Source organism: Panthera tigris, chromosome B3 (assembly GCF_018350195.1).
Source record: "Panthera tigris isolate Pti1 chromosome B3, P.tigris_Pti1_mat1.1, whole genome shotgun sequence".
Classification (NCBI taxonomy): Eukaryota; Metazoa; Chordata; class Mammalia; order Carnivora; family Felidae; genus Panthera; species Panthera tigris.
In genome coordinates, this window is record NC_056665.1 from 132,129,019 (window position 1) to 132,144,393 (window position 15,375).

At 48.0% G+C, this 15,375-nt stretch overlaps 1 protein-coding gene and 1 non-coding gene across 8 annotated transcripts in view; one reads left to right on the forward strand and one right to left on the reverse strand.

The window, feature by feature from the left end:
- Positions 1-15,375, reverse strand: part of FOXN3 (forkhead box N3) — a 392,452-nt gene that overhangs the window by 227,087 nt on the left and 149,990 nt on the right. Inside the window, exon 1 of one of the 7 annotated variants that reach the window (XM_042990325.1) lies at positions 5,174-5,470. The exons of the other annotated variants lie outside the window; for them this stretch is intronic. The gene's annotated coding sequence lies outside the window, so the exon portion shown is untranslated. Of the gene's footprint in view, positions 1-5,173; positions 5,471-15,375 lie in introns of those variants that run through there. 7 annotated transcript variants of the gene reach the window in all.
- LOC122239803 lies at positions 12,140-12,243 on the forward strand. Its single transcript, XR_006219189.1, has one exon. It is a non-coding gene; the product is annotated as a U6 spliceosomal RNA (small nuclear RNA).

Below are 15,375 nucleotides of genomic sequence, written 5' to 3' on the forward strand. Positions count from 1 at the left end.
ACAAGCCCTGGAATACGCAACATTGTATTTGGGGGGGGGGGGGTTGTTGGGACAGGGCTTAAAATCATGAAAACTCAGAAATTGCCAAAATAAGAGGCTACAAGCGTATTATTATATTCTGTGGGCCACCTTGGCCACCACACCCCCTTTGGTCCCCGCCATTTGCATTCTCCAGTCATTTTGAGTGAAGCCTTCCTGATTCAGGACCATCTTCACATTCTCATACACCATATGTGTGAAACAACCGGCAAACATTTCATAAAGTAAGAGTTTGGGGGGAAATAAATACGTTGGCAAAGCTTTCCACCAAGTTAAGGTATTTTGTGATCTTTTCTACCACAAGGGACAAACCGATTCCTTTCTGAAAAGGCCGGGGCTCTGAGCAAAAAGAGAATTGCTAAGTATAACACACATTATACCCTGTGTTGTGGTGTCTTTTGTCTGGTGGTTTGAAGGCTTTCAGTGTATAGGTTTTCAGGATCCAACTTTCTCTACAAACTCTTACAAAGGTCCAGAGATAAGGGAAAATACTCTTGAGTTAAGAGTTTGTGGGGGAGGGGGAAGATGGACTCTCTTCTCTTTTCCCATTGATCCTCTGTAACGATTTGTGCTTATAAAAGACCAGAGGTGGTTATATCTCTTTTTTTTTTTCCAGATCTGATAGAAAAATCTGTGTCCAGCTGAGGCACTCCACGTGGCCAGAATTACTTCTGCTTCTCCTGCCCTTCCAAGGGAGACTCTGGCAGTCAGAAGCTTGCCCTAGAAAAGGCTGCCAGTCTGTGCTCTTGAACTCCATTTATCGACAGTTGATTGTCGTTATTCGTGCAAGTTGTGTTCTATAAAGTCTCCACAAACAATGAATTAGCAAATACTGAACTATTGCTCCTAGGGGAAACACACGGTCAGGTTCCTGCGAGCTGCGGGTGACTGCATTTTTGTTAACCGATGAGTCTATAACCACAGTTTGCTGTGTTTCCATTTAAAGACACCTTATTTAATTTATATTGTTGATTCATTAACATGGAATTCACGGCCAACAGCGCTCTAACTCATGTCTGAACAAAGATTCTCTAACAAGGCTTCTGTATTTTCTCCACAAGGCAATCAGCCTTCATGCACTCAGGAACACTAAACACTTCAGCCCTACGATTAGGTGCCATTTTAAACAGAAAAATCACCAGGGGAAAAGCACAGAAAGCATAGCACAAGATAGACCACAGAACAGATACTTGTTTATGGTATGAGAGCTCAAACAAGAAGTCAGAAGCTGGGAAAGTGCCCACTGGGCCACTCAAATTTTTGGTCATTCTGCCAAAACATCCACAAGTGAGCATAAAAGCACCATGAGCATTTTTTAATTTGGGGGTTACAAATAATTTTTAGCAAGGATGTGGATTTGCAAATATGGAACACATGAATAATGACCAACCATATTTAACAAACACTTAACATGGCACGTATTCGGTGCCAGGCAGTATTCTTAAGGCTTTGCAAATATTGACTCATTTCGGCCTCACATTAACCCTGTGAGGTAGGTACGACTATCATGCCCGTCTTATAAATAAACGAGGAACCTGAGGCACCGAGAGGTTTGGCCACCTGCCCAAGGCCACACAACTGGTAAGTGGTGGGCTGGGATTTGAACCCACACAGTCTGGCTCCAGGGTTTGGAGTTAGGTTCCAGGTAGGAGCCAAGGGAAGCTTCAGATCAATCCGCAGCCTTTGAATTTTTCTTGGAGAATCCCCTGAGGGTCAAGGACATGACGGATAAGAGTGGTGGGGTTCAAGAGAGGAAAAATGGTGAGCAGGAAATAAAGGAGAAGGAAGGGAAGAGGGGCTTTTAAATAGAATGAAAAGGCACTACTTACAAAGAGCCAAAGTGCAGCTTCTATGTCATAATCAATACTGTATGGTGTACCTTTGTAATAAAAAATAAATCAACTAGATGCTGAGCATCAAACAAATTATAAGTGCCCAGAGAGGCAAGGACCCTGTCTTCTACCTCTCTTCTGCTCATAGCATGTGGCATAGCGGTAATCAAAAATATTGATCGCTTAACAGGAAAAAAAAAAGTGCTTCTTTTTATTGTTCTTTCAAGCTGGTATCTAATAACTACACAGATCAGTCAAAGAAAAGTGGCCTCATTGGGGCGCCTGGGTGGCTCAGTCGGTTAAGCGTCATGATCTCACAGTTCGTGGGTTCGAGCCCCACGTCGGGCTCTGGGCTGGCGGCTCCGAGCCTGGAGCCTGCTTCGGATTCCGTGTCTCCCTCTCTTTCTGCCCCCCCCCCCACCCCGCTCATGCTCTATCTCTCCCTGCCTCTCAAAAATAAAGAAACGTAGAAATTAAAAAAAGAAACGAAAAAAAATAGAAAAGTAGCATCATCAACCTTTTCCTCCTCCAAAGTTTTCAAGAGCTTTTATTGTTTTCCTGTCTTTACTGAGCACACCGAGTACCACAGTCTCTTGGGTTTCAGTTTCTACGTCCTGCCAAAGGCTAAACCAGGCCAAAAAATAACTTCTCTCATTTTACTTTGTCAGAAGAATGTGAAAGAAGACAATTAATTCCTCTCTCTAAGACCGTCTCTTTAAAACAAAAGCAAAAGCTACAAAGTTGATGACGTCTCTGGGAAACGTTGCGGGGATTAAGATATCACCGATATATTTCCCTGCCGTACAAAATTCTTCTGGGGTGGGGTTAACAACCTTTCAACTTACTGCGACTGCCAAACCTATTCTCTATCGGACGGTGCAGTTCACCGACACTTTCTGTTTTGGAAGCCCCACTCCTTCCCAAAATAACCTCTCATGTGCCTTTAATATTTCGATTCAGGTGCAAGCAACCCGTGCCCGTAAATTGTGAGGCATGAGTACACGTGAGCACTCGGGTCTCATAAGGGGTGGGGGCTGGGAAGGAAGCGGCCAAATGGACTGCTGTCTCTCTGTGGGTGCACCAAAAGCACCCAATGCCTCTGAGCTCAAAGACATGTGACTGTCACTGGCTTCAAAGATTTGGCCCCCAAACAACCAGGCGTCCTTTTTAAGTTGGCATTTCTTCCAGAGAGGAATACTGAACATCTTTCCTACATGCCTCACACAGTGCTAGGCCAGCTGTCTAACAATATGGATCCCGGAAGGGGGTGCTGCCCACGTTGGTGATGGCAGCCATTAGTGCCTGTTGCTCATAGGAAACGTCAAAGGGACCTTGGAACAGAGGCCCAGGCCATTGGCTGAGATCTCCCCGGGCAAGCGTCCATGCACCTTGCGTGCCAGCAGAGGCTACCCGAGGACCAAGGTGGGCATGCCACGGTGTCCCGGACTTCCGGATGGCGTCCAGTCCCAGAGAGTGGATGTCAGGGCTCTCTGAAGGCTGCCCAGGCCAGGTTCAAAGGGAGGGATGAACCTCATGACATCCGTTCCTAAGAAATCCCACCTGCTATTGGCATGCCCGGGCTCTTCCTCACATACCGGCCTCCCAGGCAAGTCTCCAAAGGCATGGGGGGCAGGCAGCTGCAACAGTTTGCTTTCTCTCAATGATCTGGACTAGGAAGACGCTGAGTTGAGGAAGAAGTCATGGCCACTCCCCAGGCTCTGGACCCCCAGATGGCCGTGAGCCCGAAAGGTCATCAAACCACCCCTTTGTAGGAAAAACGTGGTTTTCTTTGGCCCTGGAAATCTGGCCTGGCAGATCTGGAGTCCGTTTCTTCGTCCACACCCACCCACATCACATGGATGCTCCAGTCTGTAAAAATGCAAACCTCCTCGGAAACACGCTTCCCCCTCCAAACTCCGAAGACGACCCCTGGCCAGAAAAGCCTGCCGCCGTGTGAGTGCCCGGCACAGCGACTCCCCAGCTTGCTGCGTCTGAATAACTTGAATATCAAACCCAGCACAAAGGGAATAACACACAGCAGTTGCTGGAAAAAAAAAAAAAAAAAAAGCTCACTCCATCCACTTCATTCTCTGCGGCAGACGCAACTGAAATATTTTTTTTTTTTGGTGTTTTAATCCACGAAAAACTTCTCATTTAAGCTTGGGGTGCAAAAGGCATCTGAAATGTGAGAGTCCCTGGACCAGCCCCGGGATAGAAAGGAAAGGTTTCAGTGAAATATAAAAGCAACACAGACCTGAAGGGGAGCGGGCTGCCCGATATGGAGGCAGCCAACTGCCAAACTGTCATTTTGCTCGGCGGCTGAACAGAAGGCTCCAGTAATGACAACCACAAAACGCATTTAAAGTCTGAAAAGGTGACTAATGAGCTCATTCATGCTGGCTATAAATTATTCACTACAACACTGATCCCACTCAAGACAAACAGTAAAGTAAACTTTAAACACAGACATCGCCAGCCTCCAGAGGAGAGCAAGTTACGTCTGTGAAACTTTTCACAATGAGAGGGATACTGGGCTCTCCTTCGTCCATTATCACGTTCATTCTTCTGTTTACTTTTTTTTTTTACTGCCTTTAATCAAGTTTAAGCAGACACAGCTGTTACACATTTATTTCTGTTGAGTTTTTTCTTTCCATTAGTTATTACGAGCAATCATGATGGTCTAAAAATAGCAGCAAATTATATTCTCTAGAAATTGAGGGCTGACCTTAAAATGAAGCCCAGGTCTTCAGAAAGAATATTCACATGCACATGTTGGGTGAGTGACGGCTCTGCACGGCTCTGCACAAAGGCGAGACAAAAGTGCAGAGTATCTCCCACTCCTGGAGAGCTTTTCAGTGTGCTTCCAAACTTCCCTTTGGCTCTGGTGGAAGGGGGGTTGCTTCAAAACCTTACAGCACAGAACCTGCTTCCAGTGGTCACGTTTGGGTGGAGATTTCCGTGAAAACCCACCATTTTCACAGAGTAAGAGTTCTCATTGAGACTTCTCGTTACAGAGAAACTCGGCAACAGGTTTGTTTGAAAACCCACCATGTTGCTGCAGACTCCTCTGTTGAGCTTCCTGTTTAATATTAAATACAGAATTTTAGCTCTTCTGTTTTTCTAGACTGTGCTATATTTGCTACTACTACCACTACGGAAAGCATTATGACTGTGGAGACGTCGTCACATGTTTCTTGAACCTTTTTTTTTTAATCTTAGGGTCTATTTCCAAGACGCAGAGTTAAGAGGTTCAAACCTGCCCTAGTCAACTTTTTAAAAATAGTCCCCAAATAAGTACTTACATTAGCTCTTGGTCAGATCGCTGAACATTCTGTATTTTTAAACTGCTTTGAATGCTTTGAAAAGGAGCCACAGAAAAGCCACAGAAAACACTCATATTCAAATCCCGCCAGATGGAGGTTCTGACTAACCAAAAGTGAAAGCAGAAAGGTCGGAGGCTGAGATGTACCCTGGGCACACCTCGAGATTACAGGAAAAAGTGAATGGTTTGGGGCCTGGGGAATCTTGCATAACGTATGAGAAATAACGCATATAAGGCAAAGGGAGACTGGGGCCTTTGACTTCAACCCCAGACCAAGCCGAGCTCCGCGTCCATTTAAGGAAAATCTTTCACATTGTTTTCAGTTTCTTGCACAAGAACTAAAGGCTTGTCTGGCCATTTCTGTTGTCTGAAATGCAACGCGATTTTTCTTGTAAGTAGAGAAAGGAGTCTTGCAATATTTATAGCAAAGTACTTTGCCACCTACCGACGCAATCTGGTTGGTGTTCACGTGTTCGGCATGTTTTTGCTTAGAAGCCATTCTTTTGGTCCTCTGTGCAAGAGTTCTTGCAGTTTTGTTTTGGTTTTTGGTTTCTGTTTGTTTGTTGGTTTTTTTTAATCAAACAATGTGTAAAAACCCAATCCAACCAAAGAAATGGAAAAGCCCGACGTGGCATTCCATTGAACACTCGGCTGCCCTCCAGCCCTCCACTAACTCAATTCCTGTCATCTCTCTGTAGAAAGTGTGGGCAAAATACTGCTTTCAAATCCAGCCACACGTGGGTCCTTCCCTGGTAACGTGTCGGACAGACAGAGATCGCCTCTCCCTTGGTTGGTGGGAAACCCGGCTGGTCCGCCATGCTCTTAGCACCATGGCCCTCCTCTAGCTTCCTGGGGAGGACCGAAGGTAATGGGAACTCTGCCTGGGGATCTTCAAGGCTCCTGCACAACAACAGCCAAAACAATGAACACCAAGTACCCAGCTGGTGCAATCCAAGGAATTATAAGACGTGCATAACAACACCACGCTCCCAGGAGCTTCCGACTCTCCAGGAGCGTTGCCTGCGTGATTTCTTTCTTCCTTCCGCCACCTTTATGAGACAGGTACCGTCACCCTCTTACAGATGAGGATGCTGAGCTTACAGAAATGAAGGCCATTTGCCGGCGATGCTTGTAGAGCGGGACCGAAAAGGTATGACCCCATGAGTTTCAGGCCCACAGAACCCACCCTCATAGCCGCTGCATTCTCTAACCTGTTTACGCCACCCATACCTAATTCCCAAGATCGCAGAAATGCAGCGTTATCCGCACGGTCTATACCCTGGGCTGCTTTGTCGGAGAATTTGGGGGATCGTTTGATTTGGGTTTTTCGTGCAGCATTTTTCAAATGGGCCACGGACCACGACACTCCTTCTTGTCTTCCCAGGCCCAGCTCCTTATGCTCCCAGAGAACATGGCCACCACTCACTGAACAGACAAACATATCTACAAAAGACCCAGGGCGATGGTCATACACCAGCACTGTGCTCCCACATGAATCGTGAAGCACAACGGTTGCGAAAACAACAGCAACCAATAACTCGTGACGGTGACAACTCCAGGGGCCAGGCCTGAAACTCCAAGTCTATCCCCATGTCCCACTTGGACGGACCCTCAGAAGGCACAAGCACTCTGAAGGTGCCCGTTATGCAACTCATAGACCAATCTACTCTCTCTCTCTCTCCAGGCTGCTCCCTCCCCCTCCCCCAATCCAACAAATGAACCTTTTCTCAATAGCCCACAGCCATCAAGGTCAAGATCTGACAGTGTCACCTCAAGCCAATGCTGCCAGAGCACCATTTCACTAGAAACCATTTCTGAACTCTCTCTGTTGCACTGTGCCCACTAAGTGAGGTAGTTACTGCCTGCCGGTTTAGAAACACCACTGCCTAGCCCACCAGAACTGTCTTCCAAAATCTCAGTTACAGAGGATTAGATCAAGGCACAGATCAACCTCAGGCAACTCTATAAACACATTCGAGAATCAGCAAGCCACAATGAACATACACTGACTGCACTACTCATCGGATTAACTTTTCCCCATGGATCCTGGACAGAAGGGTAACCCACCCCCAATCGAGGCAGCCCCTGTGCCCCCCACAGGTGCTCCAGAATCTTCAGAAAGCCCCACGCACTGGAGATGGGGGCCAGACCGCCTCTCCGGCACCCAAGCCGGAGATCTTCACATCCATGGCATTCCCACAGAGATGTGGGTACCAAGGCCGAGGAGTTCATTCCGTCATAAACCGGCCCCGTACGCTTCCTTGCAAGCTTTCCCAGTGCCACAACTGGAATCTTGTCTCAAGACTAGCCAAAGGCTCTGTAAAAAGTGGATGAAGCAAAAAGCTGAGGTCTGTGGTTGCAATCCCGAGAAACCCTCGGCTATGCACAGAGATCTGATCCCACTGCCATTGGGAGTCTCCCTGGCTTCTGCCAACACCAGCTCCCTCTGGATCCAAATTCAATCTCTCTCAGCTTCCTTGTGATACCAGCATCAGAGCAAACTATTACCAGTGATTATGGTAAGAAAAAGAGGCCCCGCACAGACCTCCCTGGATCTCCTGTGAATGAACAACCAAGTTGGGTTTTCTGCGCAAAAGCTACGCTTACCAAGTCAGGGCCAGTTTTTTCGGCCATTTTCTAGGGCTCCTCCCTCCTGTCCTCCATGGCTCATTTTCTAGATCAAAATCGACAACTCATGAGTAGGAAGAAAGTCACTAAGGCTGACTGCCCCAAATTATCATTTAATCTCAACAGAACTATTTATTTAGTAATTGCATTCTTGGCCTGACAGCACTGGCCAGAAAAAGATTTGTTTATTCATTACAAAAACCAATTAATGTAAAGAGGAAATAAAATCTTAAAGGTTACCCTTGGGAAGGACTTTACCAACAGTGTCGGATGAGCCCCTCGTTGAAGGAGGCAAACGAAGCCCAAAGAAGTGAAGTGACTTAGGGCCACATGTCAGAATGCACACTGGTAGTTTCCATGCCAGTGTTCAACAGGGTCCCAAACTTTCAGTCCTGTGGTGTGTGTGGCCTGACCCCACTGTCGGCTCCAGAGGTGATGGGTGGGCATTACAGAACAGGAAGGCCCCGCTCGGACCCAGTGCACAGGCCAACACTCTGTCGTTCAGACACTGGAAGTGGCCCTTCTGTCATTTGCAGCCCCAGCAGATACCCGCGCAGAGTTAGAGGCAACTCAGATTTCCCTGTGCGCAGACAGCTCCCCTACAGGAGAGCCTTTAACGTTCCAAACAGATAAAACCGTATTTTGACAAATTTTTGTGGCTGGACCTGATAAGGATCAACAGATTTGGGGGAAACGTAGGAAATTAAACATTATCACTGAGCTCTTTAAAAAGTATGGTTTAATGGGTAACTGTGGCCGTATTAACAGAATATTACTGCTGAATGAAGAATTCACGAACGGATAAAACTGTAGAGAATTCGCTCCTAATGAGGGAGGGCAGTTCTAGTTATAACTTGAGACAAAACCTGACTCCCACTTAGGTCTCGGACTTGGACCCAAAGCTGGGCCCATTCCCAACTCCCGGGGGACAATGTCCCAATTTTCGATCTCCGAGTGTCCGGCTCCAAATCGGAGCCAATGGAGGGGCGATGCCAGTCTCGACGGCTACGTTTATTGAGCAGCTACTAGATGAAGATACTGAGCTGTGTCCTATCTGCTTTGTGTCATCAAATGCCCCCAACAATCAACAGGAGAGAGGCTGATCAGAGTAGACAGTTAGCAAATGATACTGAAGGAGAGACCGTTGCACACACTGAAGTCGTGTAAGATTGTATTTCTTGTCAATGAGAACACGTTCTTTAGAAATCCTAAAACTAAAAAATTGAAAAGATGAATGTCAAATATAATAATCCAATGGGCTCTGACGGACACGTTTTGAGGAGAAGGATTTATCCACAGACACTGAGGCTTAAAGCATTAGCACCCCTCGCTCACACAGCCCCTTCCACGGCCGGGAGGGACCCCAGAAAACGGTGAATGAGCACCTTCTTTATCTAAGCTTAATCACTGCACAAAAACACTTAAATGTCCTGAAACCTTATGGCTCCGGTATGAAAGAAACCTGAGAGAGGTTCCCCCACATTTGACTGCAATCCTAAAACCCTACATGGCATTACCAATAACCACTTGCGAAGCAAACAAGCTTTTTTTCCTAATCCATCAAGAATAGAAAACAGGTCCCAACCAACCATGCTAGAGAAGTGCGTGTACTACCTTGCTATTCTCTTGAGGGAAAATGGCATTCCAAAATCACCGCCCTCTGAGGAAGTGATCAAGGAGTCCACAGCCCCAAAAAATGTACAAAAGAAGTCATTTTTTTGTACATTTGTACGCAAACCAACACGAGACAGCTGATTACTAACAATACTGTGCTATTTTTCGGATTTGTGATGTTCGGGACGTCAGTGTTGGGTGTTTTCTTTAAGATTTTAGTTTTTTTAAGTAACCTCTACACCCAACGTGGGGCTCGGACTTACAACCCCGAGATCAAGAGTCACACGCTCTACCGACTGAGCCAGGCACGCGCCCCTGGGATGTCAGCTTTTTAAACACATACTTTTTTAATGTTTTCTTTCATCATTTGAAATACGTGCTCATTCTTAAACCTGGTTTTGTATTTGTAACTTTACATTTTTGTCTCAAAGAGGGCTCCCAAGTTGAAGAGATGGCAGGCCACACAGAACCTGCATCTGCCCCACACACATGCCTACTGGGAGCCGGTCACAGCTTTTCGCAGACCCTCACCCGGCAGCTAGTGGCTCTTTGAGGCAGGTGCTTTTGCCCCCATTTTACAGGTGAGGGATCGGGGCCTCAAGCAGGTGAAAATGACTACCAGAGGTCACCGGCAGAAAAGTGGCAGACTTAACCCGGCAGTCTGATCCAAAGGGCCCCCAGGCAGGTGCCATCCTGTCCCTGCTGGTTCTGCTCCTTCTTGGCCTGCCCACTCCCGCTCAGACAAGAAAGGGCCACCCTTCTGTGACATGGGTGTGCCTTCCTGGCCTCTGGCTGCAGGAGCTCTCCAGTGCAGCTTGGGAAGAAGGGGCTATGCCACACCCAGCGGGCAGACAGAGCCCTATTTCGGTTCCCTGCAGAGCTGAGGGTTTAATCCTTGTCGATGGGGCAGGAGCGGGGCTCCGCGGTGGGTCACCTTGGGGCCGCAACCTCTTGGTCAGTGACCAGCCGTGTCCTTTGAAGGTGTCTGTCTATGGTTCAGGTGATGCTGATGAGGCTGCAGCCAGGCAGGTACGGGGACAGTGGGTCCACGTGTCTGAGCCTCGGTGAGGGCGGGAGGCTGACTGCTTTAGGAAGGGACCCAAGGAGAGAGGACGGAGCGCTGGTCTGACGGCAGGAAAGGGAGCCCTGAACTGAGGGTGGAAGTATAGCTGTGGTCTCAACTCCCCTTCCTCCCCAACCTGGCTCCTCCTCAAGGTCCCACCCCAGCCACCGGCCCCCTCTTCCCTCTCCGTTCAGAACAACTGCATCATCTGCATGATGCTCAGGGTCTGATGAACTTCCCTGCTGACTCAGTTTTGGGTCTCAAGGACCTGGTGCCCCCTGCGAGGCCCTGAACCCTCCGCATCAGTCCTCCCTGTGCTCAGGACAGGACCTGCTGGGTTTTGGTACCATTTTATGTTAAAAAAAAAAAAAAAAAGAGAGAAAGAAAAAAAGACGAAACTGAGAGCCCCTGGCTGGCTGTCGGTGGAGCATGTGATTCTTGATCTCGGGGTCGTGTGTTCAAGCCCCACATTGGGCATAGAGATTACTTTATTTGTTTTCATTCATTCATTAATTAATTTATTTTGAGAGAGAGAGAGCATAAGCAGGGGAGGGGCAGAGCGAGACAGAGAGAATCCCAGGCAGGCTTTGTGCTAGCAGTGTGGAGCCCCGATGGTTCAGGGTACAATCCCAGGAACCATGAGATCATGACCTGAGCCGACATCAAGAGTCCGAGGCTGAACGCGCTGAGCCACCCAGGTGCCCCGTAGCGATTACCTTTTCAAAAAAGATGTAGCCGCAGGGCAGTGTGCACTTTACCCTCTTGGAGCAGTGAGGAACCCAGGGAAGCAGCAGAAGCCAAGATCTTGGATTTTCCCATTAAAATAGTGTTACTGGTCATTATGTGCCCCCCCCCCCAGGGTCACCACTCTACTCCCCTCACCAGCTTGAGGGTCTATATATGCAAAGTCCCAGAGAGAGAGAGAGAGAGATGCCCACTTCCCAAACAGATGGGATGTGCTAACAAATCTAGAGAACTAAAGTGTCCTGAGAGGGAGGGAGGGGCAGAGGCAGGCAGAGCACTGGAGGCCCCTCCACCTTCCTCACAGGTGAGGCCTCTCCCAAGACCCACCCTGCACACGGAGGCGGGGAGGGGCAGTGTTAGCCCCCCATCCCGAGGTTGGTGTCTCAGCAACAATGGAGGCTAGTTACCCAGGGGACTGTGACCAGCTGATGTTTCCAATGGCGCTCAACATTCACGTCGTCCAGCCTTCCCTTCCAAAATCCCAAGCTCATCAAACCCCTTCCAGGCAGTAATATTTCTCACTGCAAATTAAAATACACGAGCCTTCTGATTTGCTACACCTGTCCCGTGAGCTCAGTTAACAGGTGCACCTTGGGAACCACGTGTGCTCCTCTGGGCTAAGGGCAGTTCATGGAGGTGACATGACACAGGGGCTCGCCTTCACCTCACCCAATAGTGCTGTCAGCCAGAATGACCCCCGGGGACACGGCTACCTTCTGAGCAAGATACACAGGCAGAGTCCACGCCCAGCAGATGGCAAGTGTTGGAAATCTTGGTCGAGGGAGGGATGGAATGAGGGACTGCTCGGTCTGCCCTGGGAAGGGATGCATCCATCAGAAGGGACACACTTGAACTTCTCTGACTGCCATAACATCCATTTAAAAGATGAGAGGCAGTGCTCCCTTTGGCAGCCTACATATAAAATTGGGACAATACAGAGATGATTAGCAAGGTCCTTGTGCAAGGCTGACACACAAATTTGTGAAGCGTTCCAGATTTTTATGTTAACTAACTGGAAGTAAAATAAAAACTAACCAACTAAGTAAATAAATAAAAGACGACAGCCAGACGGCAGGGTGGGTGAGCACACAGGCCATTTGCAGCCTTTGCCAAGCCATGAGGACTTAGGCAAGTCATTTCACCTCTTAGTGCCTTACTGTCCTCACCTGCAAAATGGGGATGTAATAGGGCCAGCCTCGGAGGGTGGGCAGGGAGGAGGGTTAAATAAACTGACATATGGAAATACCCACAGGTATGCATAGCTCAGGCTGAATTCCATGCAACTGTTTACTACTATTATGTAGAAAAGAAAAGAAAGAGAATTAGAACAAGAGTTAAGAGCCAACTTAAAGAATTATTTGCTCATTATTTACATTAACTGCCTGAGACCAGCCTGCTTTCTCCTAAGCATAAATTTTAAACCTTTCCTCCACTTCTTTCTCTGCAGTTTAAGCTCTCAGGAAGCCACTGAAATGTTTCCACACTTGCAGTGAACACAGCAAAATGTACCCAGGTGTGGAATCACTATGTTGTATGCTTGAAACGAAGGTAACATTATGTGTCAACTATAGTTCAATTTAGAAAATTTATTTGTTAGTGTTTTTATTTATTTTTGACACAGAGACAGAGCATGAGCAGGGGAGGGGCAGAGAGAGAGGGAGACACAGAATCCGAAGCAGGCTCCAGGCTCCGAGCTGTCAGCACGGAGCCCAGTGCGGGGCTTGAACTCATGGAGTGTGAGATCGTGACCTGAGCTACAGTCGGACGCTCAACCGACTGAGCCACCCAGGTGCCCACAATTTGGAAAATTTTTAAAAAAGAAACCATTGAGGGGTGCCTGGGTGTCTCAGTTGGTTAAGCTCGGTTGGTGGGTTGGAGCCTCACGTCAGGCTCTGTGCTGACAGCTCAGAGCCTGGAGCCTGCTTCTGATTCTGGGTCTCCCTCTCTCTCTCTGCCCCTCCCCCACTCACACTCTGCCTCTCTCTTTCTCTCCCTCTCTCTCTCAAAAATAAATAAACATCTAAAAAAATTTTTACTAAAAAAAAAGAAAGAAACCATTGAAATTGTTTCCTGGAATTTATTAGGAGTTCCTGATAGTTGCCACAGCTCCTTGAAGACCGTGGAAAAACTTTTGTGTTCTTAGTCCCAGATCTCGAACTGGTTCTATTTTTAAAAAGGGGGGGGGGGGGCGATAGTTCTCCCCCTCAGAACATCAGAACTAGAACAAGCTTGCCGACCTTAATGATAAAGCCCTCAAATTCCAGCACTGTTTGTAGGGCACTGCCCTTGAGTATGTGGGTGCCCTTAGGTGGGAGCCATGGAGGTGAACTGAACACTTGAACGGTTAGTTTTTAAACCTGTTTTTCCCGAGGCGACCAGGGAACTCATTGTAATACATCTGTCATAATTAAGACATCACTTGGGGTCCCAGATGTGAGAAATGGGACAGCCTGTGGATTATCGCTGTAAACTTTGGGCATAATGGAACATTCTGGTTGTGTGGGGAGATGATGCAACTCTACAGGGGAGAACACCCCCAGGCTGGTTAGTTCAGGGGGCTAAGTGCCCCAAATGCTGAGTCTCCCCAGTATGCTCCCCTTAGATCAACCCCCACGTTCATGGAATGATCCCCCATCTACTGCTCGTGAGGCAACGGTCTATTGCTTGAACATCCACAACTTCCCAATTTATCCTAACCGGCCAGCCTTCCCAGCCGAGGACATAATCCGCACATTGGCCTATACACGATGGCGGGGCCTGCCCAGGATCCTAAACTTGACTTTTCAGCCCAACGTGAGGAACCCAGAGAGGGGAACCTTCTATAGCGAACCTTCTATAGCAGGGGGTCGGCCAACTACAGCCTGCAGACCAAATCCACTCCACGGTCTCTTTTTGCAACTAAAATTTTTTTGGAACACAGCCACACCCGTTAGGTCACGCACTGCCTACGGCTGCTCTCCCACTACAGGGGCAGAGTTGAACAGTTGCAACAGAAAACCACACGGCCTGCACAGCCTAAAATGTTTACTATCTGGCCCTTTGGAGAAAAAAAAAAAAAGAGGGGATGACAAAAGCCATCAGAATATTTACAGAAGTTCCTGACGGCCTATGAGTCATGGTTTAGAAGGAACAGCGGCCTGCTCAATTAGCAGAAGGAAATGTGGGTTCAAGTACAGGCTCCACCAACAGACTTGGCTTTGTGAGGTCATGCAAATATTCCCCCCCCCCGCCCCCCCCCCGCCTTCCATTTCATTCATAGAATAGGATTAGTCATGGGTGGCAAATGCATGACAAATAATAAGCGAATGCCCCCAACATATGCATCTTGAACACAGGACAAGAATTACTATTTGTGATCTGAAGGGTAAGAGGTCCTCTCTGGGTATTGCAGTATTTTGCAGCTGGGACAGGAGGTGCTCCCAGTTAGCCAGCAGCACAGGACATGTTGTTTTCATTGGGTGCTTACGGAGCGCGGTGACCTGAGGCACTGAGCTGGTCCAGCCCCTCAGGGTGACTCCAACCCCAGACAGTTTGTGATAAGGGTGATTCGGGTCGCCCCAGGCTGGGAGAGTCAAGGAATGTTTATCTCAGTTTTTAATCTTTTTTTTTTTTCTTTAAGTTTATTTATTTGAGATACTGTGAGCCAGGGAGGGGCGGGGCGGGGGGGGGGGGGGGGGGGGAAGACAGTGGATCCGAAGCGGGCTCCACACTGTCAGTGCAGAGCCCGACGCGGGGCTCAAACTCATGAACCGTGAGATGGTGACCTGAGCCGAAATCGAGTCAGATGCTTAATCGACTGAGTCACCCAGGTGCCCCTACTCATTTTTTTTTAAAAACGGCAAGATGTGCATAGTGCCTGAGAGATAGGGTAGGACTTCAGAAAAAGGAAAAGGGAAGGGAGAACTTCCTTTGTTCTTTCCTTCCCTGAGCAGTAAAGCAAATACGGGGTATGTTCAGAGGACCATGGGAGAGACTGGTTCGTCTGGGCAAGAGGATGGTTCATGGGAATTACTGGGAAGATGGCTGGAAAGGTAAAGTTGAAGACAGATTAAGAAGGAACCTGAGAGCTATCCCTCCCTCCCTCTCTCTCTCTCTCTCTCTCTCTCTCTCTCAAAATTAATAAATAAACTTAA